Source organism: Mesoplodon densirostris, chromosome 7, assembly GCF_025265405.1.
Source record: "Mesoplodon densirostris isolate mMesDen1 chromosome 7, mMesDen1 primary haplotype, whole genome shotgun sequence".
NCBI lineage: Eukaryota > Metazoa > Chordata > Mammalia > Artiodactyla > Ziphiidae > Mesoplodon > Mesoplodon densirostris.
In genome coordinates, this window is record NC_082667.1 from 110259445 (window position 1) to 110282556 (window position 23112).

The 23112-nt window shown below is 38.8% G+C and overlaps 1 protein-coding gene and 1 pseudogene across 7 annotated transcripts in view; one reads left to right on the forward strand and one right to left on the reverse strand.

The window, feature by feature from the left end:
* The window catches only part of SIK3 (SIK family kinase 3), a 249774-nt gene that overhangs the window by 119211 nt on the left and 107451 nt on the right, over nt 1-23112 (reverse strand). The gene's annotated exons all lie outside the window — the stretch shown is intronic.
* On the forward strand, nt 8088-9098 carry LOC132493758 (small ribosomal subunit protein eS1-like; annotated as a pseudogene).

The window sequence follows — 23112 nt, forward strand, 5'->3', positions numbered from 1 at the left end:
GCAGTAGCAGGAGGTTGATTGAACCAAGGGAACACACTAACAGTTGAAAAACCATTCTAAATTCCTCATCTCTTTGCATCTCCCAATTATTTCGTAATGAAGACTAGGGGAAAATAGGGAGTAATCTCCATTATCAGATAAGCATCTTACCCTCCCTACTTCTGAAACTCTTACCTGTCATGCATCCTTAGATGTCAGTACTGTGAGCTAATTGTCAAGATGTACATCTTTGTCAAGCCAGGCATTTCTAGTCTGAATGGTTATAACACTGGGCTGTCTGTCTTCCCTGCAGCAGCCCAGGGTTAGGGCCAGCTTCCCTGTACCAATCAGGAACACTGCACCAAGTACCTTCTGAGGGGCTTTCCTAATCCCAGCTGCAAACCATAAGTGCTGGCAGGAAATGCCCCCTTGGGATTCCACCAAAATGGGAATATTTTTGTGTGGTGGCTTTTTGCATTTATTCCGACTTCAATGAGTTCCTTTTATTAAGTAGTCATCACATTTTCAAACCAAACAGATTTTATTTCCATAATGAATGTCTGTGTCTCATGTGCTGAACAGTGAAGTTTAAGTGACTTAAATCACTCGCCTGGATAGTCTAACTGCAACATTAATTAATTCTCAAATTTCTGATATTTATTTTAAAGGCAGGAGGAGGAATGTTGATAAACAACACTGCCATAGAAAAAAATTTGAAAAACTGTTTCAGCAAAATATAGCTCATTATTATATGGATTATTGCTATTAGATTGGCCAAAAAGTTTGTTTGGTTAGTGAATACATTGTTCAATACAGTTCTTGGTGAAAATGACTTTTATTTTTACTTAAAACTGAATGAACATTTTGGCCAACCCGATACATATCACATGTATGTTAACATTATTGTACCCACATTAAATGTAAAAACACAACTACATGAAGTATGTACTTCATATCACAGTTAACATTTAATAAGATCGTTAGTCCTTTCCTGTAAAAGGATTACATGCATCCTAAATTCCGACTTTCTATAATAGTCCTAAATTGACATTACAGTACAAGTCTAGAATTCTAAAAAGCTACTAGAAGTACCAGCAAGGATTTTACTTTTAAATAAGCTACCATAATTATGTATTAATCCACTAAACTATTAAGTATAGTTAATAACAGTGAGGGTTTTTTAAAAAATCATTAAAAGCATCCAGAATTTAAGCAAAAACTAACCTATTTATTACACTGTCTACTGGGCCCTCTTTGATCTTATGACAATATTGTTTTTAAGCAAATGGATATGACTCCTAATTCACTGCCAAAGAGACCCAAAAGAATCTCCAGACATCAGAAATAGTTTCATTTAAGACAGACATATTTGCATAAATATCTTTTTAGAAAAGTAACAGACCATGAGAAACATCATCCAAAAAAATCACAAGGAACGAGATTTATGAGATGAGAAATGAAGGGAGAATAGAGAGCGGGGGAAAAGAAAATAAAATGTTAATTGATAATAACTTCACTCTAAAAGTAATTATCCCTCCCTATTTTTTTAACTATTTTATTTTATTTTTATTTATTTTATTTTTGGCTGCATTGGGTCTTTGCTGCGCAGGCTTTCTCTAGTTGCAGTGAGCGGGGGCTACTCCTCATTGTGTTGCACGGGCTTCTCACTGCAGTGGCTTCTCTTGTTGTGGAGCACAGGCTCTATGCACGCAGGCTTCAGTAGCTGTGGCACATGGGCTCAGTAACTGTGGCTCACGGGCTCTAGAGCGCAGGCTCAGTAGTTGTGGCCCATGGGCTTAGTTGCTCCACGGCATGTGGGATCTTCCTGGGCCAGGGATCGAACCCATGTCTCCTTCATTGGCAGGCAGATTCTTAACCACTATGCCACCAGGGAAGCCCTATCCCTCCCTATTTAAAGGTCCTTTTGAATTTTCCTGAGATCTCTGGGTCACAGATTTCTTTAGAGATCATACTGGCATTCTTTGAAACAAAGTCAAAGAAAATTCCAATAAATCAAATGTACTTTTCTGAGTAGAAGATGGCACAGAATAAAGAGTTCTGGTAGGAAAGACATAAAAACTAACACATACAGTAGCAGAATCTTTTTCCCTCTGAACAAAATCTCATAGAAGCTCTAATACGTAAGATGAGTAGTGGGAGAAGCACCTACTCTGGTTAACTCTGGGTAAGAGGTTCAGAGACAGACAAAACTTTTCAGAACCCTAGGGCTCTGGAGAACAATTCAGAAATCACTGGGACAGCAAAAAGAGAACTGGAGTAAGAGTTGAGATCTAGAAACATTTGTGACCTTGGGCATATCACCTTACCTCTATAGTCCTCAAGGTCCTTATCTACTAAATAAAAGGTGTGACTGTAAGTGACTTGCAAGCAGAGTTATCAAGACAAGGTCTCACCATGCCAATTCCTAAGCAGAACTGAGAGACTTCAGTGTTGCTTCTTTTACATTTTTATTTTATTTTTTTAAGTTCCAAGGTTCATTCACATAAAATGAATCAGAATCACTAAACAGTTCTCAATCTTGAACAACTAAAATATTTAAGCCATCTAGTTTTATAGTGCTATATAATATAGGATGATATTTAAGCAGAAAGATGTATTTAACACATTTGAGATAACCTCAGTGAGTAAGCTATTAAGTATTACCTTTCTTACTTAAACAGTAATTAAATATGTTGAAGCATAACACCACTGTCTACCTCGAAAGCCTTGGCATTTTTGCTGCTAATATTTTCTCTATTGGTAAAATCAATATCTCCTACCACTAAGACTAAGAACACTGATAATCAATAATATTATTAATTTCCATTCCACTTACAGAACAAACAGTGGTAGTCTAAATTAAATGGAATGTGATGCAGGCCACAATTAAATCAAACTAATTAAGCCATAAATTATAACCAAATTAGGAAGATGTCAATATAGAAACCAAATATCCAAGTCTAAGAATCTTATCGAAATTTGATAGTTTCCATCTATAAAAAGAATCTTACAAATGAGAAAATTGAAGTGTCAAGTTTGTTTTATATTTTTTCTTTGTGTTTTAGACAAGTTAATCCCAACATATTAAACATAATAAAAATAGCTTTAAATTTATTAAGCACTTAATATGTGCCAAGGCAGTTACTTTTTACTTTTTATTATAAAAAAATTCAAATATATATAAAAGTAGACAGTAATACAATTAAATCATCAATCAGCTTCAACAATTATTAACTCATGGTCAATCTTGTTTCATCTATACCTCTACCAATTTCCTCCAAAATCCCAACTGCCATATCATTTCATTTGTAAATATTTCAGTATGTACCTCTAAAAGGATTCACTCTCTTAAAACATAACTATGGAACAGTTATCACACTTGAAAAAAATAACAATAATTATAGGCATTAACTCAGTCTTCACAACAACCCTGTGAAGTAGGTACTACTCTCATTCCCATTTAAAACTGACGCACAAACCAACCAAGTAATTTGCCCAGGCTATACGGTACTAAATAGCAGAGGCAGAATTTGAACCCAAGCAGCTGAGCTCTAGAACCTGAACCCTTAACTACACACTATGTTTTGCTGCCTCTCAAAACTAGATTTTATGATAAGGAGTTCTTAAATATAAACATAGTAAACTGACTAACAAAGGAATGAATAACAGAATCAGAAGTCAGCAAAATTTTGAAACCGGGAAAATACATCACAGTACTTCACCTCTCCTCCAACTTCTTTCTTCATCTTCTGCTGGTATGCTCACGAACACCTCTACCTTCCTTCATTTAACATAATGCCAATTATTACAAGGTTTGTTCTTTTCACTACAACCAGCTCCACCAGGTTAAGCTGATATTTGGGATGTACTCTGTGACTAGCTTTCATCAAAACAGACTCACTGGGGCTTCCCTGGTGGTGCAGTGGTTGAGAGTCCACCTGCCGACGCAGGGGACACGGGTTTGTGACCCAGTCTGGGAAGATCCCAGATGCCGCGGAGCGGCTAGGCCCGTGAGCCATGGCCGCTGAGCCTGCACATCTGGAGCCTGCACGTCCAGAGCCTGTGCTCCGCAACGGGAGAGGCCACAACAGTGAGAGGCCCGCATACCGGGAAAACAAACAAACAAAAAAGACTCACTGGGTGCAGACCTACTCAAAATTAAATATTCTCTACAGAAGTCATAAGATGTAGCAGACAGACCCTAAGGTGACTAACCTCCAGTGATTGCACACACCATACATTCATTCACGATTTTGTGTAATCTCTTCTCTCCCCTCCATCAAGCTGGAAGTCCTGATGAAGCAAGTGGCCATGTTTGAGAAGCTCCCAAGAAAAGGAACTGTAAATGGTCTCAAAGAACTGTAGGCCACCTCTCTAGAACCTGCGGGCAGCCTCCAGCCAACAGCCAGCAAAAAGTCAGTCATAAAGCCACAAAAAAATAAACTCTACCAGTAGCCTGAATGGTCTTTGGAGTGGGTTCTTCCCCACTGGGGCCTCCAGATAAGAATGCAACCCACCCAACACCTTGATTACAGCTTTATGAGACCCTGAGCAGAGGGTCTCCTGACCCACAGAAACCATGAAATAAAAATGTGTGCTGCTCCTACCTGGACTGGGGAGTCGGCAGTGACTCCCATGAGGAAGGGATACTTAACTGAGCTCTGATAGATGAACAGGCGTTAACTGGGGGGAGGAATGTTCAAAGGTCCCAAAATAGAGGTAGCATGGCAAACAAAGACTGAAAGAAAACGAGTGTGCTTAGAACAGAGTAGAGAAGGAAGACCAGACTCAGGAGGGCCTCATAGGCCCTAGGAAAGAAAGTGATTTGGAGGACTTTATCCTGAAAGCTATGATTAAAAAGTTTTAAGCAGTGGGTACCATAACACCTGAATGTCCCAGAGACATCTTTAATTCAACTGTACAAAATCCAATATCATTATCCCTATTTCTCATTTCCCAATTTCTATAAATGGCACTATCCTTCTTCTAGTTAGGAAATGACAAAGAGGCTACATTATTTTACATTCCTATCAGTAATGCAGGAGAAGGTTCTAATTTCTCACCAATACTTGTTATTGTCCATCTTTTTTTAATTATAGCCATCCTGATGGGTATGAAGTGATATTTCATTGTGGTTTTAATTCTCATTTTCCTAATGACTAATAATGTTGAGCATCTTTTTATGTGTTTATCGGCCAGCTGTATACCCTCTCTGTTCATTTTTTAATTAGGTTGTCTTTTTATTATTGAGTTGTAAGAGTTCTTTATATATTCTCAATACAAATCCCTTATCAGATATATGATTTGCAAATACTTTCTCTTCATTCTGTGATTTGTCTTTCACTTTTTTGATGGTATTGTGTACAGCACAAAAGTTTCTAATTTTGATGTGGTTCAAATTAATCTGTTTTTTCTTTTGTCCCTTGTGCTTTTGGTGTCATACCTAAGAAACCACTGCCTAACTCCAGATCACAAAGATTTACTCCCATGTTTTCTTCTAAGGGTTTTACAGTTTTAGCTCTTACATTTATATCTATGATCCATTTTCAGCTAATTTTTGTGTATGGTGTAAAGCAGGTGTCCAACTTCACTCTTTTGCATGTGGATATCCAGTTGTCCCACCATCATTTGTTGAAAAAACTATTCTTTCTCCATTTAATTGTCTTGGCACTCTGTCAAAAGTCGAATGGCCACATTTGGCTTTTACTTCTGGACTCCTGAACCTATTCCACTGATCTGTCCTTACATATACTGCCTTGTCTCCTAGTTCTTGATATTCTAGATGTTGATATTCACCTTACTCTCTTAAGGTTGATGTTAATTACACAAAACAATGGGTTTTGTAAAGTCTCAAGCACCCAACACAGGACCTAGGACCCAGAACCCAGAGCAACTGTTTATAATTATTTAGCAACTATTAATTATTAATAGCAACTATTAATGAACCAAACCAAAAAGATTTCTGCTTGTGATTTAGGGGGAACTTTTAAAATTATTTTTTAAAAGGTCAATTGATAAAGCAAATATTAAAAATTGAGATGAAAATAACCTACCAACTTAGCAAAATAACAACAGAGAAATAGAACTAAGAAAGAACTGGAGTAACAGTTACTAGGCAACCACAACAATTACTAAAGGGGATGACTACTCCAAATTTTTATTCCAATTAATTCATTCATTAACGTAAGTGTGTATGTTAGATCCTAACTACTTCTTTTAAAAAAGAAAGGACTGAGGTGCTTACAAAATCAAATACATAAAATAAGACAATTTAAAAAAAATCAATAAATTCTTTCCTCCTATTTTCTTGGGAAAGGGCCAAACACTTCTAGATCAGCAGATATGCAAAGGATTCATTAGCATTAAGTCCATTAGTCTACAGACAACACACACGGGAAAACTTCTAATATATGAAACAGGGACAAACTGTGTTAGACTCTTCAAAGAAGGATAGATATAGGAAGTTCTGGCCCTCACCTCCCCAAATCTCTGCTTTTTAACCAAAAAAGGATAAAGAAAAGTGAGGGTTTCTTTGTCCTCTGGTTCCTCCAAAGTAGGTCAGGTCTGTGTGTAATTATTGGCTTTAGCATTCCTTCAGAAAAGGAAGAGATGTCAATGCATGGAGATTTTTAAAAACAGCAGACTCAGGCTAGGGGTAGAGGCAAAAGAGTGCCTCTGCTGCTTACCAAAAACATAAACTAAGAACAGTCTTTTGTTTTTAAAAATAGTAAGTCAACTTTAAGACAGGTAGGATAAGAGGTCTAATTTCTCATTCTAAGGCTACAACCCCTGAACTTGAACTTGTGGATAAATCCTCCTTGTTTCATCTTTTCCCTAGTCATGCTCCCTACTTAGCAAGGTTGACATGAAGAAACCGTGAAAAATAAATTCAAAATATATTTACCGGAGGATTTTATATGTAAGAACACGTACCAAAAGATTAATTAAGAACTAGTATTTTGCATTACCAAATCTTTCCTTAGAAAAAGAATCACTCTGGGGTTCTTTTTAACAATATGCTCATAGAAATTTTTATTGTGAAATACGTCACATACAAACCACAGTTCCTTATGTGCTTTTCTATTCTAGTCCCTATCCCAAGACAATCACTATCCTAAAATTTATATTATCATTCCTTTGCTTTTCTTTACAATTTTACCCTATATGTATCACCAAACAACATATTATTTAGATTTGCCGGTTTTTAAATTTTATATCAAGAGAATCAGACTGATCATTGTTAACTGCCTTTTTTTAAAAATTAACTGCCTTTTTTGATCCTTATAATGTATTTGTAATATTCCTCCATGAAGATGCATGCAGTGGTACCTAATTCACAATATTTATGCTAAATAGTCATCCTTTTACAAATATACCATCTTTATTATTGCTTTACAGTTGCTGGACATTTAGGTTGTTTGCATTTTTAGCTATTATGAACAGTATTTTAAATATTCTTATACTTGTCTCCAGGGCCATGAATACAAAAGTTTCACTAGGGTATATATTTAGGAACCAATAAGTAAAGCCAAATTGTTTTCCAAAATGGTCATATCCAACAGTGGGACTGTTCCCACTGTTCCATATCATCACCAACAACTGTTATTTCTCATTTTTCCCAGTCTGGTGAGTGGTGGGGAGCAAAGAGTTCCTCACTGTTTTAATTTGCATTTCCTTGATTACTGAAAAGGTTGAGGATCTTTTCATATGTTCACAGACCATTTATTTCTGCCTCTGTGAAATAAACTTGTTCACGACTTTCCTAATTTCTTTTTTTTTAATTTGAACAGTTCTTTTATATTCTAGATGAACTTTGTCAGTACATCTTCACTCAAGTTGTGGCTTATTTTTTCACTCTCTTTATGGTGTCTTTTTTTTAAGTAAATTTTTTATTGAACTATAACAGATATGCAGAAACGTCTCCAAATTATAAGTGTAACCCACATACGAAAAAGCAACTTGGCCCTTTTGGCTCTATGAGCAGCACCATGGCGGTCGCCAAGAACAAGCGCCCTTCTAGGAGGCCTCACTTTTAGTCTAGCGCAAATTAACTAGACTATTTGAAGGTGATAAAAGCATATTATAAGTGATTTTTTCCTACTGTAAAAAAAAAAAAGAACAAGCGTCTTACAAAAGGCAGCAAAATGGGAGTCAAGAAGAAAGTGGTTGATGCATTTCCTAAGAAAAATTGGTATGACATAAAAGCACCAGTATGCTCACTATAAGAAATATTGGAAAACCACTAGTTACAAGAACTCAAGGAATGAAAATCACATTTGATGGCTTCAAGGGTAGTATTTTATTTATTTATTTATTTATTTTTGCGGTACACGGGCCTCTCACTGTTGTGGTCTCTCCCGTTGCGGAGCACAGGCTCCGGACGTGCAGGCCCAGCAGCCATGGCTCACGGGCCCAGCCGCTCCGTGGCATGTGGGATCCTCCCGGACCGGGGCACGAACCCGCATCCCCTGCATCAGAAGGTGGACTCTCAACCACTGCGCCACCAGGGAAGCCCAAGGGTAGTATTTTTGAAGTGAGCTTTGCTGATCTGCAGAAGGCTGAAGTCGCGTTTTGAAAAGTCAAGCTAATTACTGAGGATGTTCAAGGCAAAAACTGCCTGACTAACTTCCATGGAATGGATCTTAGCCATGACAAAATGTGCTCCGTGGTCAAAATGGCAGACCATGATTGAAGCTCATGTTGATGTCAACACTACCAATGGTTACTTGCTTCGTCTATTCTGTGTTGGTTTTATTTAAAAACACAACGCTCTGATGCAGAAGACCTCTTACACTGAGCATCAACAGGTCCACCAAACTTGGAAGACGATGGTAGTAATCATGACCTGAGAGGTGCAGACAAATGACTTGGAAAAAGTGGTCAATAAATTGATTCCAGACAGCATTGGAAAAGACAGAAAAGGCTTGCCAATCTATTTATCCACTCCATGATGTCTTTGTGAGAAAAGTAAAAAGGCTGAAGAAGTCTAAGTATGAACTGGGACTAAGTTTGAGCTTCATGGTGAAGGTGGTAGTTCTGGAAAAGCCACTGGGGATGAGACAAATGCTAAAGTTGAACGGGCTGGTGGAAATGAGCCACCAATCCAAGAATATGTTTAAGATTCAGAGAAAAAATCCGATTTGTGGGGAAAGAAAGCAATTTTGGGTTCTCAATAATTTTTAAGAGCGTAAGAAGTCCTAATATCAAAAAGTTTGATAACTGCTAAATCAGACATATGTGGTATCTTATTCTCCGTGCCACTAAACCTCATATGTCCCATCTCTTCTTTCTCTGTACTAAATTTCAGAAATTTTCTTCAGATCTATCTTCCACTTCACTCTTGAATTCTATCCAATCTATATCATCTTTCCATTGTGTTTTGTCTTTTTTTTTCTTTAAATTTATTTATTTATTTTTGGCTGCGTTGGGTCTTTGTTGCTGCACGTGGGCTTTCTCTAGTTGCAGAGAGCGGAGGCTGCTCTTTGCTGCAGTGCACAGGCTTCTCATTGCGATGGCTTCTCTTGTTGCGGAGCACGGGCAATAGGCATGCGGGCTTCAGTAGTTGTGGCACGTAGGCTCAATAGTTGTGGCTCGCAGGCTCTAGAGCGCAGGCTCAGTAGTTGTGGCACATGGGCTTCGCTGTTCCACAGCATGTGGGATCTTCCCGGACCAGGGACTGAACCCATGTCCCCTGCATTGGCAGGCAGATTCTTAATCACTGCGCCACCAGGGAAGCCCCTGTCATCTGTTTTTTATTTCTAGAAGTTCTGCTGAGACTGAGTTCTTCTTTCACACCTTCCTCAACAATTTTGAGTCTCTTCACCATACCGTAATTTTAATCCCCTCTTTTATTTCTTTAAACATCTATAGTTTTTACAAGACTAAGGATTACCACTGATGTTTTAGTTATCTAACACTGTATAACAAACCTCTCCAGAACTTTGTGCATTCAAACAACAACAATCACTTATTTTGCTCATAAATTTGCAATCTGCCCAGGGCTCAGAAAGGACAGCTTGTTTCTGTTCCATGTGGCACTACCTAGGTCTGCTTGACAGGAAGTTGGAGGATCCAGTTTCCAGAGGCTTCTCACAAGGCTGGTAAATTAGCATTGGCTGGCAGCTGGCAGCTTAGGCCTCAGTTCATCTCTACATGGGTCTCTCCATGGACTGCATGGGCTTTTTCACAGCATGGTGATGGGTTCCAAGAATGAGCATCCCAAGAGAGAAAGGAAGGTGTGTGGCATTTCTATGACTTAGCCTCAGAATTCACATAATATCACTTCCGTTGTATATTTTGTTGACTGACTTTTGGTCAAAGCAGTCAGAAAGGCCTGGCTAGGTTCAGTGGAATGAGACATTTCAATCAGTGTGATACTTTTTTTTTTTTTTTCCCTGCGGTACGCAGGCCTCTCACTGTTGTGGCCTCTCCCGTTGCGGAGCACAGGCTCCGGACGCGCAGGCTCAGTGGCCTTGGCTCACGGGCCTAGCTGCTCTGCGGCATGTGGGATCTTCCTGGAGCGGGTCATGAACCCATGTCCCCTGCATCGGCAGGCAGACTCTCAACCACTGAGCCACCAGGGAAGCCCCAGACTCTACTTCTTGATAGCAGAATAGCAAGGTTCTAGAAGGGCACATGGGTCGGGAAATACTGCGGCAGCCATCTTTGGAAAATACAATCTGCTACACCTGACCCATTCATAGTTGCTTGTCTTCTTGTGCAAGCTCACATTTCTTGCAACTTTATCCATAAAAATTTTTGAGGTCTGTCCACAGAGATTTAAATTTGATTCTCCCAGACTCTGGGAATCACAACCAACTAGGACTACTAACGACAAAGTTAGCAGCTGAGAGATTTTCAGGCCTCACAGGTAGTGCAAAATCCTGGCTGCAAACACATGTGAGGGCAAGCTTCTGTTTAGGCAGTTTCTTGGGAGACTTTTTCCCCTTCTCCATTCAGATCCAAGGCATTAATATGCAAGTCTCTGTATGCAGGGAATTTTTTCTAATACTCATGCACTGAGAAGTCACCTTTCTGGGATCCCAGTTTTATATAGGGCAGTTTCTAATATGACTTCCCACTCTGCTTGGACACTATTTTTTTCTCTTGTCCCTCCTCCCTTTTGCTCTAAACCCATAGAAAACCCTCAGCACAAACACCACCATCAGTGCTTACTCTACATTGTGGAATCATGCTTTCTAGTCCTTTCAAGGCCTTCAGTTGTTTTTCTCACATGGGCTCCAGTATTTTACATATATTTTTCCTTTCCCCAGCTTCATTTTAAAATGTTCTGAACAGAGGGAATTCTCTGCACATCTCATCTACCATATTACTGTCAAAGAAATTACTCACCATTCATTTTAAGCTATTTCACTTACTAAAAAAAGATAAATAATGTCAGGAATACATCTATGTTTTTAAAAGGCAGCTACGAAAAATATCATATTTACTTGGATGGAAATGCATTGGAAAATGTCCTTAATTAATACACTTCCCACAAAGCAAATCAGAGGGAACTTAAACTTATTAGAAACGGTAACTTCTGCCCCAGATTCTTCACATCTTTTAAACTCTATTAGGCTCTATGCCCTTGTACGTATTTTTTTTAATTTATTTATTTTATTTGTTTATTTTTGGCTGTGTTAGGTCTTCCTTGCTACGTGGGTTTTCTCTAGTTGCAGTGAGCAGGGGCTACTCTTCCTTGAGGCACGTGGGCTTCTCACTGCAGTGACTTCTCTTGTTGCGGAGCACAGGCTCCAGGAGTGCAGGCTTCAGTAGTTGTGGCACTTGGGCTCAGTAGTAGTGGCTCGTGGGCTCTAGAGCACAGGTTCAATAGTTGTGGCACATGGGCTTAGTTGCTCCGCGGCATGTGGGATCTTCCCAGACCAGGGCTCGAACCCGTGTCCCCTGCATTGGCAGGCAGATTCTTAACCACTGAGCCACCAGGGAAGTCCCCTTGTATGTATTTTAAACATGGTTTAGAACTGCACCACAACCCAAGGTAAAGGAAACTGTACTGATTTAAAGGAAAAAACAACAAACTATTTCTGGAGCCAATGTCTTAAGGTAAAAATTTAAAAAATAAAAAAAAAAAAGATGAGGTCAATGTCATTTAGGAAGAGGAAGATTCAAGTTCTCTCTGGCAAAATGAAAATGAATTAACTGGATTTAATATTCATATGCATTTTTTGAAACATATTCTTAAGACTAAAGAAACAGCAGTTCATGAAAAAAAGGAGCTATAAGCTACTGGAATAAAGCCTTTGCGCGTCCGATCTCCCCACCATGCTGAAAGCAATGGCTACAAATTACCATATTCCCCAAAAGATGACAGCCAAACCCTTCCATCCCAGAGGAAAAATGGCTATTACAGCCTTTAGTCGGCACTGCAGGAGGCTTAAGACTAAGTCACTGAACAGACCATTTATTGTTCTTCATCTTGTACAATATGACCTTTCCAGCTCAGCCTGCTAAACATCACAGTGGTCCATGAGGAGAAAATCCACATGGAAGCAAATTCCAAAATGCAATTTACCCTACAGGCAGCTTGCTTTTCCAGATTCTTCATCCCACTTTGAGCTACTCCCCTCTGGGTCATAACAGAACTTGGCAGATGTTAGAATTTGCTATGTATAAACTCTGGAGCCCAGATTAGAAAACTCAGCAAAGTATGCATTTGGTACTGGCAAAAATGGTCGCTTTGTGCACTGATTCAGATTTGCTAACTTAGGATATCTACAGTTTCAAAAATGTGTCTACAACTGTTGAAATTTAAAAAAATCGGAGAAAAGGCACATGTCACACACATCCCAACATAGGCTTACAAGTCTTCTGAGATCATCCTCTCCGTACCAACAAAATACCAAGGCCATTACACAATCTGTGGTTTCTTCTCATAATTGAAGAAATTAATAGCTTTGGATGCAAAACTTAGATAGCTTTACTCTGAGATATTCTCCCAGCCTTGGAGCTCTGTGTATAGAATCCCAAAGTACCAGTTACCAGACTCCCAAGTAGAGGTCTACAAAAGGTTCTTTTCATTCACTAGCAATCTTTCTTCATAGAAAACTTCAAAAATGTCTTTTGGAAGAGTTTTCCACTTATAAAAAGAGTCTGCAACAAAGCACTATTGTATAGTAGTTTGTGTTTACCAAGTTGATAAAATCCATCTATACTGTATTTCATGTCGTACTTTATTGATAGTTCTTTTCCTTATATTAAAATCAAAGAGTTAGCGTCTTAACAAGGTAGAGAGTACACAGGATACATTTAGCACATGACATATGACCAAGATTAAAAGGGTTGAACCTGGAAAAGGTAAGTGCTCAGTTTGAATTATAAGTAATCTGACATACTGATTTGGGGAGCAAAGCTACATTCTATAGTTTTAGGCAATGTAAATCTAAAGCATAACACAGCAAGGAGTTTTTCCATCTGAGTAATAAGGGTATTCATATAAACTAATTACAGCCTAGAAATTAATTAGCTGATCAAACTAGATGAGAGTTTACCCTTGGTAAATTAATAAGAGCTTGCTTGTCCATCTGGACGTTAAAATGCTAGTCAGCAGAGGTTTCGTTATAACTTAATCTGTTTTGATTTGCTTTACATCAGAATTCTTTTGGCCTCCATTTGTTCACCTACATCTCTGGAAGTTCCTTCATACACATCCAATAAAAGCAAAACAAGTACTTAAGCTTGTATATATGATTCTAAGGGGCTATCTTTTAAATAAATTTTGCATTTATTTAGAGCAATAATGTACCTGCATAAAGATGTTATTGTTTTAAAAAATTATACTTTGTAATGCTGTCCGTTAACACACCCAAAAAAATCAGTGCAACTAATGCCTATTCAATGAATAGTATAACGACAAATAAAAAGGTCCTCATTTACTCCTGCATAGAAACTGAAGGACTTACTAGCATTAACCTCAATTCAGTATTTTAGACACACAGGCTTTAAGGAGGAAATGAGTTTATAATTTCAGATACCTCTAACTGTTAAGTCACATAACCAGGTCTGGGTTTCTACAGGGCTGTGGTAGCTCACTTCAGTTAGTGAAGCAACCCATCAAGGGCATCAGTCAGTCTGGTTGGGGGGAAAAGGCATCAATATATTTGTTATATTTTGGATATATACATTTTTTTCAGTCCACTCTTCCACCTTTTTCTGAAGAACAATTTTTTTGTTACACTCTAAACTTCTGGCTTTTGATATCAAGTAGAGAATCCCAATGTCATTAACGGTGCAGAAAGAAGAAAAGAGCCTGGGCTTGAGGCAAGAGAATGAAATTGGAATCCCAACTCTACCACTTAGTTTCTTATCTGTAGAACAACTACTTTAATAAAGTCGCTATAAAGGTTAAAAGATAAATCACCTAGAACAGTAGCTGGCATAGAACAGATAACTCATAAATACTGGCTGTTCTTATTGTTGTTATTAGTACCAACACTATTATTATTATTCTACTTATTCCTGACTGGGTCCCTACCCTGTTTCCTAGCAATTCCAAACTTCTGTCACTTTCTTCGAGCCCTCTAGCCAAGCTCAAATCCCTAACTTTCAACAAATGACCCACTCTTGTGCTTGACAGAGAAAACAGACATGAAGAATTTCCTCAATTTCATGTCTCTAGATATCTTCATGCACCCAAATTTGCCTTTTCTTTTTCATTCTAGAAGAAGCAGGTCTTTCCTCCAACCTCAGGCAAGTAATAAGTGCCCAGTAACTGTTAGTCACTAACTATCATCCTCTTCCTCTTCCTCAACAAAAGGAATAGGAATTTCCAAACTCCACGTTACTGAAGACTGGCTGTTGCTCCAATTTCAGGCTTGGCAACTGCCAACACTCATGTGATTATGGAGAATGGCTACTGGTTTTACAGTAATCGATTACTCTCTTCTTCATCCTCAAAATCCATTTAGCTGACAAAAAGGAGGTCAAGTTCTCATAAAACAACTACTGGTTCAAACTCATAGAAACAGAAAGTAGAATGGTGGTTGCCAGGGGCTGGGGGGAAGGGGAAATGGGGAATTCTTTCATGGGCACAGAGTTTCGGTTTTGCAAGATGAAAAAAGTTTTGGAGTTTGGTTGCACAACAGTGTGAATGTACTTAACACTACTTAACTGTATACTGAAAAACAGGTAAAATGACAAGTTTTAGGTTAGTGTTAATTTTACCACAATGTAAATACATACATACACACATACATACATACATACATACATATTGGTACTAGCTCAAGGCCACCCCAATATGACCTCTGCCAACCTTTGCCCTGAATTCATTTTCTGGACCCCTATTCAAATTAGGGTGAAAGTTCATTTAGCCATTTCAGTTTGTTCAAGCAAATTCCTGACCAACATCTAGATAACTTATATAACCTATGTTTTTATAAAAGATAAAAAAGATGGCATGTTGTTGAGGGATACTTGGGGGTTAGGATTGAATTGTCAGAGATAACAAGTACAGCATCTGCTTCCCTCCACCCAGCAGGAATAAATATTAAAATAATTCTCCAAGAATACTACCCACACTCCCAGTGGAATCTTCTGACATTGGCACACAGGATACTTGGGACAGAGGTATGGAAGCGAATAAACATGTGGTAGAAAACTCCCTTAACATAACCTGCTCCAGTGAAACTCACCAAATGAAACCCATGTTGTAGGAAAAAATTTGACTTGAGATGCAAATATTTATAAAAACTGTGACTTAAAGACCATCTATTTTTAGGAGGGAAAATACGCAGTAAATCTAACACAGCAACAAACTAAAATGCAGGGTGAAAAGATAATAGTAAACCATTTCAACCAGAATAAGAAACTGTACTTTTGTGAGTTATTTTTTAAATGTTAAGTATTCACTCTTTACCTCAAGATGTTCAAGAATCATTATACAGAGAACTGAGTGTGTTAAACACACACAAACACATATGAACAAAAGCTAGGTTTGGCTGTATTCACAGAACTCACCTGTAGTTGGGTGGTACAACTCCCACTCACCTCTTGAAGTATGTAAAGGACATTACCTCAACACAGAACCATGTAATGTTAACACTAGAAATATCTTATTCTAACCCAAGCCCTTTGTTTCACAGATGATGAAACTGAAGCACTGAAGGGATAAGTAAAACCTATGTACAAAATAAATTATGAGATCCCAGCATATAAAAATTCAGTAACTTTCTAATATACCAACATTAATTTATAAGAAGATGCGATGATGATAATATGTTTTAAAAGAACACATTCACAATAGCCACAAACTATCACAAGCCTTGGAAAAAGCGTTACAAAAATGCGTGAGAATTTTATGGAGAAAGCTAGAAAACGTTATTAAAGGACCTAAATGAGGACACGTGCCGTGTCCCTAGACAGAAATGCCTAATGTTGAAAAGACCTCAATTCTCCCTCTTGCCCCTATACAAGCCACACTCTAGTCTCTCTTCCAAATAAAACTACAATAAACAAAAGAATATTCTTCTATGTTGTGGGCGATAATGGCAAAGGGACGCAGGGGTAAAAAATATAAGGATAAACCAGGAAAATAAGTCATCTTACCCAAGCCGTTTAAACTTTAAATGCAGGTTTCTAGCCTATAACGCCTAGCCAGCAGCACTCTTCCTTCTACATTCATTATTTCTGCGAGTTCAAATGTCCCTCAGATGATCTGTGTTTTCATGCAATTCTCTATATTTGCTTTAAAAATCAGTAAGGGCTTTTAAAATGTAAAGTGAACTTTGGAAACAACATGGGCAGACCGGAAACTAATTTAACATTGTAACTTCATAGCCCACTTTACACTTCTTTAAAGTCTGTACAAACTTGCACTTCAGTATTCTGCCACTGTGCTTCCTGAAAACAACACCGATACAAACTATCTTTCTAAGTCCCTACAGATCAAGAAGACAAGGTCAGCCCCCCACCCCACACACGCTGCCACACACACCTCCAGGACCAAAAAGATACAGCACCATAAAATCCTAATAAAAGTTCTCTATTAAAACTAAAGGCAACCCAAGTTATTTTCGGTTAGTAGTCTAAAGATAAAGAAAGGGGGCTTCCCTGGTGGCGCAGTGGTTAAGAATCCTCCTGCCAATGCAGGGGACACGGGTTTGAGCCCTGGCCCGGGAAGATACCACATGCCGTGGAGCAACTAAGCCGGTGCACCACAACTACTGAGCCTGCGCTCTAGAGCCTGTGAGCCACAACTACTGAGCCCGCGTGCCACAACTACTGAAGCCCGCACACCTAGAGCCCGCGCTCCGCAACAAGAGAAGCCACCACAATGAGAAGCCCGCTCACAGCAACGAAGAGTAGCTCCTGCTCACCGCAACCAGAGAAAGCCCGCGCGCAGCAACGAAGACCCAACGCAGCCAAAAATATAAAGAAAGAAAGGAAGAAGGATAGATAAAGAAGGGATTGAGTAAATTAAAATGAAAAATTAGACGTGACCCTGTGGAATTAACTTCCTATTACTCTGGATTTCCAAATTAAAATCCCATGTGTAGATTTTGACACATGAAGTAGGACGAGGCGGGACAATTAACAACTAAATCTTTAACCTAAGCAAGATAGTTTCTGAGAGTTTAACTCAAAAAGGTAACTAAAAATACACATAGGGCCTAAGTTAAACCTTACTGCAAACTGGGAAATAAGCAATTGAAACTTCTGTTCGAATACAGTAATTTCCGAGTCTCTTTAATATTTTATTACACCAGATCCAAAGCTGCTAAAATTGAAATATCAGTCCGGAGACAGGGGCAAAAGATTCTTTTTCCCCTCTCCCTCAGAAAAAAATAAATTGGAAACCGTAGACATTCTGTGAGAAGGCAATAAGACAGTCTGTGTTTTAACGGTGCAATCATGTAAAGTCTATGGCCAGACACACCGACTATGCGAGCTGCTTGGCAAGCAATACAACATGGTGTTTACTAATACCAATCACTGTAGGGCTCTTGACTAGCCAAGTACCAGCAAATCTGCACTAAGTCTACAATTCAGAGGTGAGAACTTTCCTGAATACAAAGCTACTATAGAGGCCAAGTGTCTAGACTTGAGGAGGAGGAAACCTGCCAACATCAGAGAGCTTCCCCAGATAAAAGAATGAACATTTTCCCCCTTTCAGAGAGAATGGGAGAAAATGTTATGAATGAGCCCCAACAGTCAGAAAGCTAACCAAAGTTGGGTATATCCTGTATACATTAATGAATAAAGCAACAAGTCTAAACTTACAGGCCTGCAGAATACAGATTTGAATATCTTAGTATAACAGTACGGATTATTTTATTAAAATAAATATTTAAAAGTACATTTAAAAAACATTATTTCTCTAGTTTCTTCAAGAATATAGGACAGGGGCTTCCCTGGTGGCACAGTGGGTGGGAATCCACCTGCCAATGCAGGGGACACGGGTTCGAGCCCTGGTCCGGGAGGATCCCACATGCCGCGGAGCAACTGGGCCCGTGCACCACAACTGCTGAGCCTGCGCTTGAGAGCCCGCGTGCCACAACTGCTGAAGCCCTCGTCCCATGGCTGCTGAGGCCCGCGTGCCTAGAGCCTGTGCTCTGCAACGGGAGAGGCCACGGTGGTGAGAAGCCCGTGCACCACAATGAAGAGTAGCCCCCGCTCACCACAACTAGAGAAAGTCTGCACGCAGCAACGAAGACCCAATGCAGCCATAAATAAATAAATAAATAAACAAACAAGTAAGTAAGTAAATAAATAAATAAATAAATTTAAAAAGAGAATACAGGACAAAAGACCAGTGAACTAGAGTCAAACAGGAATAACCTCTGACAGGCTCTCAATTCTTAAACCTTAGTTTTCCTTAAGGCTCTCTCTCTCTGCTTAGGCTGCTACTCCGTCACTCCTCCCAGACTCAGATATCTCCAATCAGACCATAATAGCTTCCATGTCTGTATCTCCAGGCTTCATATTTCCAACCATCACCCCCTGGATATCACCCTCATCTTCTCCATTATACTGGAAAGTCAGCCCATCCATAATTAAACTGATCACATTTTCTGTTCCACTGCCAAATCTTCTCTTCTACTCTGAATTCTCTTGTCACCTAAAAGCATTGTTTGGATAAAGCAATAATTAATCTACTTCCTAATTAATCTACTTACCAAAGGTCTCCTGCTTCACTTCCCCAAACCATTAATCCCTCACATTCCAAAAATGTTCTTCTATCACGAAAGCAGTACCACAAAATAATAATCGCTACATAGATAAGTTTTCTGTGTGAAGTACTGGGCTTTATGTATATTACCTCATTCAATCTAATCCTCAAAACAGTGCTCTGAGGTAGGCATTACTGTGCTTGTTTTACCAATGAATTAAACTGAGATTGAGGCTTATCCAAAGTCAGAGGAACAGCTAATAAATGGGAGACTAGGAGTTCAATATCAGATACTAACTCAATCACTATATAAAACTACCTCAGTACAGATTTTTTTTTAATTGAAGGAAGGGGGAAACCAGGCATAATTTGATCATCCTAATAATTAAGTTACTAATTCATCATTTATCATACAGTTTCTGTCATGAAGTACACATTATTTTATATTATTAGAGATACTCTCAAAACACGAATCTGATCTAAAAGACTGAACCAAAAATATATTTTGGTGATTGCCTATTGCTTAAACAATGAAGTCAAATTGTATTTCACAATCTGCCTCTAACCTACCTTTCAATTATATCTTCCAATATTCCAGCTACTGCCCCCTTCCCCACTCCCCACACTTTTTGGCACTAACCAACGTACACAACTAGTAATTCGCATGCACTCTCCTAAGGCCAGGTCTGTGGGCAATGTTTTTAATGTAGCCTACCCTGACTTCTTCAAGCAAAATTAATTCCTCCCTCTTCTTGCTTCTACAGCAGATTTTTCATTCTTTTTTTTTAACACAGCTTTATTATTTTTTTAATAGATTCACTTTTATTTGAATACATTGTTTTGTGTGCTTTTTTTTTTTTTTTTTTTTTTTTGGCTGCGCTGGGTCTTCATTGCTGTGCACGGGCTTTCTCTAGTTGCGGCGAGTGGGGTCTACTCTTTGCTCTGGTGCACGGGCTTCTCACTGCAGGGCTTCTCTTGTTGCAGAGCATGTGCTCTAGGAGCACAGGCTTCAGTAGTTGCAGCATGCCGGCTCAGGAGTTGCGCCACGTGGGCCCTAGAGCGTGCGGGCTCTAGGGCGCACAGGCTTCAGCAGTTGTGGCACACGGGTTCAGCAGTTGTGGCTTGCGGGCTCTAGAGCGCAGGCTCAGTAGCTGTGGCGCACGGGCTTAGTTGTTCCGCAGCATGTGGGATCTTCCGGACCAGGGATTGAACCCGTGTCCTCTGCACTGGCAGGCAGATTCTTAACCACTGCGCCACCAGGGAAGTCCCCAGGTTTTTCATTCTTAACTTATATCACACACATCTATGTACATACACATATACACTCATACACATATATCATCAAGTTATTACACACACCAAGAGAGGCTGAGTCATCTTATCTTTTCATATATTTAGACACACATACAGAAACCTCATATATTTTGCACCTATAGGGAAAGGCATTTGTGTAGTAATTCTTACTATTTCTGTTCCTATCTCTTCCTTTCTTATCTACTTCTTACCTACATACACTCCATATGCTCTCCAGCATATTTTTAAATTACATTACCTTGAGGCCAAAGTAAAATATTTCCAGAGTTTTGTGACATGGCAACTAGCACTCCAGTCAGGATCAACCATGCAGCACCTAATATATATTAACTGTACAAATTGTTTTGTTTGTATTTAAATGAGTAGGGCTTTTCACTGGGCTTTAGGTAGCAGAAATGGCCACCACTGCTCAGGATAGTGAGGAGCATGAGGAGTTGGGATTCAAAACGTTATCACTAAAGGACCAAATACGAACAACAGACTTTTAGATCTTTACTTCCTTTCCCCTCCCCACAGTAATAGAAATGCTTTTTCATAGACACGATTAAAAAAAAAAAAATCACAGAGTAACCCTATAGTAACCAAACTATGCACACTATTTCCAGATTATTTTTCCCTCTACAATACCTTGCATTACTAACATATTTTAATTATAAAATGTCTGGATTAACTGGAAAACATTTTTTTATTACTGTTTAACAACAACAAAAAGACACTACAGGCAACAGAATAAACGTAACCTTTTATGGCAGAAACGCTGACACCCAAAAAGACAAGGTTACTTAGCTTCTGTAAGTGATTTCTTTTCTCTCTCTATCCTTCTAATATATTCTGAGAAACATACAGGAATGGAAATTTAAGAAAACATGCATATTCTTCCAGTGCAGACCTAAAGCAACAAGGGAAAAAAACCCTCAAGTAATGGAAGGGAATGGGGAGAGGAATAGGGGCTGTAAGATGTCAGCAGGGTGCTAGGGGAGGCCAGGTTGCCAAAGAAACCAAACAGTAAAAAATAAGAGGAAAAATCGTTAGTTGGAAAACCTCTGTATGCTTTTACAGGAGCTCAATCCCTTGTCCTAAAAAGATGTGCTGCAAAGAGACCAATTGTCACGAATGACAAAGGGGACCTGGAGCAAGAACACCAACTGCCAAGCAACAACCTCTTCCAAATTACACAGTGCATGTCCATCAATTAGAATGACCGCGAATGAATTCGGAATCCATGATGAATCTTTTGACGGCAGAAACCCAAACTGTATGTGTGTCTGTGTTATTTTTTTCAAAAGAGCTTCAATCAGCTTACATTTAAATAAGTATAATGGTATATTTAAACAGACATAAATACAAAAACTATTACTGTTTATATAAGCTGACCCAGGTAAAGAAACTCAGCGAGCCAGAAACACTTGTGAAATTTGCTAGCCTCCCTTCTTCCTTAAAGTCCAGTCTAAAGTTGTTTTGATTTACCACAGTTTAGAAAGAAAAAAGTGAAATTACGAAGTATTATTTATAAGCAGCCAGTAATTACTGGTTTTGAAAAGAGTTTGAAATGAGCGAACCTACTTGAAATCCCCAAGGCAAACCTTTGTTCTAAGGCCACCAAATCATTTTGGAGTTAAGGAGATAGGGAATTAATAAGGGGGAAAACTTACACAGAAGAAAAGAATGTTAACTTTATTTTCTCTGGAAAACAGAATATTTTAGAGCGTGGTGGTTAAGACCATGTTTTCTGAAGCTCTAATCCTTATTAGTTTGGGGACTAATAAGGGACAAGAAAGTTTCTTGCCCTTGCTGTGCTTCAGTTTCCTCACTGGTTAAGGTAAAGAGAGTAATAATATCTAACTCACGGGGTAGCTGTCAGGTTTAAATGAAATAATGATTAAAGCACTTAGGGCAAACAGTGCTCGGTAAGGAATCGATAAATGATCACAAAATCCCTTTGAGATTATCTAATTAATTTCCTCATCTTGACCATGGTTATATATACTGCAAACTATCCCCTATAGTATCACTGTCAGACCAAACTTCCTAAAATCTTCCTTTCACAGTGCCTGAGGAGCCATGTTTACTCAGAAACTCAAACTATGGGTCTGGCTTTCAATATCCTCTGAAACCTGTCCCCACACAATCTCTCCATTACTGCCCCCAAACAATCAGTGTTCGTCCTGCTACTCCGTCACTCAACTTCACACAAAACATACTTTTTCATTTCTGCCTTTGCAGCAACTACAGTCTTCTTAAAAGGTCCACTTGCCAGGCACCTCTTACCCCTACTTTCTACCTATGCAAATATTAACTACCCTTCCAGAACACAGTTCAGGTTCTTTGAGAAGACTCCAGTACTTTGATCTCCTAGTGATCATTCCTAATCCTCTCAACAACCTAGCTCCTGAGGATAAACTGTGACTGTTCTCTGCTTGTACCTGGTTCATTCTAACTATACAAGACAACAGTCTCCTTGAGGGCAGGGACTACATTTTCCCTTAAACATCATCCAGAGGTCCAGCAAAATGCTGTGCACCTTGATAATAAGCCTTTCACTCACTTGTTTTCACAGTTGAAAGCAAGGGAAAAAATTTTATTCAATAAACAGTAAACCTCCTAAATCCATATTATAGCTTAACTCTAAGAAATTAGAAAATATTCTCTTAAATATAGCTGTAATTTTACGACCAGAAAAATATCAGTTA